The sequence below is a fragment of the Epinephelus moara genome, chromosome 7 (genome assembly GCF_006386435.1).
Source record: "Epinephelus moara isolate mb chromosome 7, YSFRI_EMoa_1.0, whole genome shotgun sequence".
Classification (NCBI taxonomy): Eukaryota; Metazoa; Chordata; class Actinopteri; order Perciformes; family Serranidae; genus Epinephelus; species Epinephelus moara.
The window spans coordinates 1,767,709-1,770,735 of NC_065512.1; positions in this window are offsets into that span (position 1 = coordinate 1,767,709).

Here is a 3,027-nt window from a genome sequence, read left to right on the forward strand (position 1 = left end):
AATGAACCATTCATTTCTGTATGACTATCATTTTAATAAATGAATTAGTATTTTGCTACTTGAAGTGTGAGATGGAGATGATGACCAGCAGGTTGAGAATCACAGTGAGCAGAGAGATGAAGGAAAGGAGACTGTACAGAAGCACAGTCTCAGTGAGTGATCGCTTTGGCTTCCTGCAGGAGGAGTTGAGGAGTTGTGGAAAGCAGAGTTCACTTTCTTCCGGAGTCTCCATCAGAGAAAAAGGATGAGAAGCTGCTGAGCTCTGGCACCGTTGTGACCAAACCTCTCTCACATACAGCTGATTTATCACTTTTCTCCACTCATCCCATCGTCCCTTCTGCCCTACAACAGGTGTGGCCAGTTGAGGCCAGCCAGTCACAAACTGAGCTTTTAACAATAGTTTTAGTTCAGTTCAGTTCAGTTCAGTTCAGAAAACTTTATTTATCCTGTGTGAGCAATTCAGTTTACAGCTCTCAGATCAATAATAAAAGCACAGACAAATACAACAATCATCCATAGACATACAACTTTGTCAACTCTCAATTCTCAATTGTCAGTGGATCAGTTGAACTAATGGTTTCCCAGCAGCGATACCTTGTACATGTGCAAATATGCATAAATAAATATCCGATCAATAAAAGGTATGAATAAATAAGATAAATAATAAATAAATAAATAAATAAAGCAACAAGCACGGACCTACTCATTAAAATTGGCATTCATCAGCCTGATAACTGAAGGGATAAAAGAGTTTGAGTAGCGATTTGTCTTCCTCAGGGGTGCATAGTAGCGCCACCCTGAGGGCATTAAATTAAATTCACTGGACATGACATGGTCTCCCTGCTTCATAATGCATCTTGCTTTCTGGACCACACGTTTCTTCCAGAGCACATTCAGGTCTGTTAGCTGGACTCCAATAATCTTGGAGCAGACTCTGATTATCTGATTCAGACTGTTCTTGTCCTTTACAGACATACCATTAAACCAACAGATAAAAGAGAATGTTAGAAGAGTCTCAATAAAAGAATGATAAAAGCAACATAAAATGGTTTTCGAAACATTAAAAGAGTTGAGCTTCCGCGTCAGGTGGATTCTTTGTTGTCCCCATTTGACAAGTGACTCTGTGTTCTTGTCGAACTTGAGATGAGAGTCAAATGGTTCCTAAGTATTTATAGGTTTCCACAATGTGGACTGGTTCACCATGTATCAGGCTGTTTTTTGGCTTTGCACTATTATTTCTCAATCAATGATCAACTCCTTTGTTTTTGTTACATTGAGATCCAAGAAGATGTCATCGCACCATTTAATAAAATCATTTAAAACCAAGCCATGATCCGACTGTGGATCCTGAAGAAGAGACAGCAGGGCGGTGTCATCGGAGAATTTAACCAAGTGACTGCCCTCTTGAGAAGCTCTACACCTGTCTGTGTACATGATAAAAAGTAACGGTGAAAGAATACAGCCCTGAGGGGAACCAGTGTTAGAAGTGATGGGGGTAGATGTGTGGTCATTAACGAAGACACGCTGCACTCTGCCTGTTAAAAAGTTTAAAAGCACGTCAATTTTATGTGTTCGGATAATTTTAAAATTGCTTTAAAGCCTATTGTACTCCACTGTATACTGCCCACTTGTGGTGCAGTTACAGTAAGGCTAAATTTAACAAACTTCGGGTGGCATATAATGATGCACTGCGAATCCTGTTGAAGTTCCCTAGATGGACGAGTGCCAGTCAGTTGCTTGTACACAGCAATGTTCCCACCTTGGATGCTCTTCTTAGGAATTTTATTTATATTTTATTTTTATGGCACGGCTGAAGCACTCTACAAATGAAACTGTTATGGCTCTAGTCATGCCTAAAAAGAGCAGTACCTGTTATTTCTCTAGTTTTTGGAGGCACTTGAGAGAGTGTTTGTATGTCTTATAGATATGGTTCTAATGTTTTTTTGTTGGTTTTTTGTGTGTTTTTTTTATCCTGGTGTCTGATGATTGTTACTGTTTCTTGTAGTTGTGTGTTTTTTATGGACCGAACTGAGTCTGAAATAAAGATTGATTGAATGAGATCTGATCCGGGAGCATAAAATAAGAGGCTAGCCGTTCCAATAAAATATGGGGCTGCATCTTATTAAAAGTGGAGGAAAAATCGGCAAATAAAAGTCTCACGTGGGATTTGGGTTTCTCGAGGTGCTTAGTAGAGACAGTAGCGTTGCCGCATAAAAAAGGATCAAAAGACCTGGGAGTGTTCCTATCCGCATCGCTGATTCACTGACAATTCATTCACACACCAGAATTAAAAAGAGGTTGAAAGGCCTCTCAGAACATAAAATAACACGCAACATACACTGGGCAGACTGCTGGGTCGCACACTGTGGAGCGCCCCGGAAGTTCAGATTTGGGCATCCTACGGTCAGCTTTATGTGGATATTTACACCTTGAGGGAGAACAGGCAGTGCCCCATGTTCTTTTCCCTTAGAGACAAGGATGCGCCAATTGGGGTATACGCACCTGCACACAATTGGCCAAAGGTTCCACATAGAGAGCGATAGAGTGATAGAGATAGAGATGGAGATAGAGATAGAGATAGAGATAGAGAGATACAGAGGGAGATACAGTAGAAGTATGAATAATAACAGCAGCAGTAGGAGGCATCAGGCAGGACCACGGCAGCAGCACAACCACGTCACACGATCCAGGCACAGCTGTGATACGAGGTAAATCTGCCAAACAGTGGAGCACAAAGGCTCCGGAGAAGAAGCCGAGTTATTGCAGTAGAGCTGAGTTAGCGAGATGCAGTAATAGGACATGAATGTTAGCGAAGGCGAGAGAGAGAAGGAGGTGTATTATAGGAGGTCCCCCGGTCAGCCTAACTAGGGGCTGGTCTAATCTTAAATCTAGTCTTAAATGTGGAGACGGTGTCTGCCTCCCGGACTGTAACAGGAAGATGATTCTACAGGAGAGGAGCCTGATAGCTGAAGGCTCTAGCTCCTGATCTACTTTTGGAGACTTTAGGGACCACGAGTAACCCTGCGT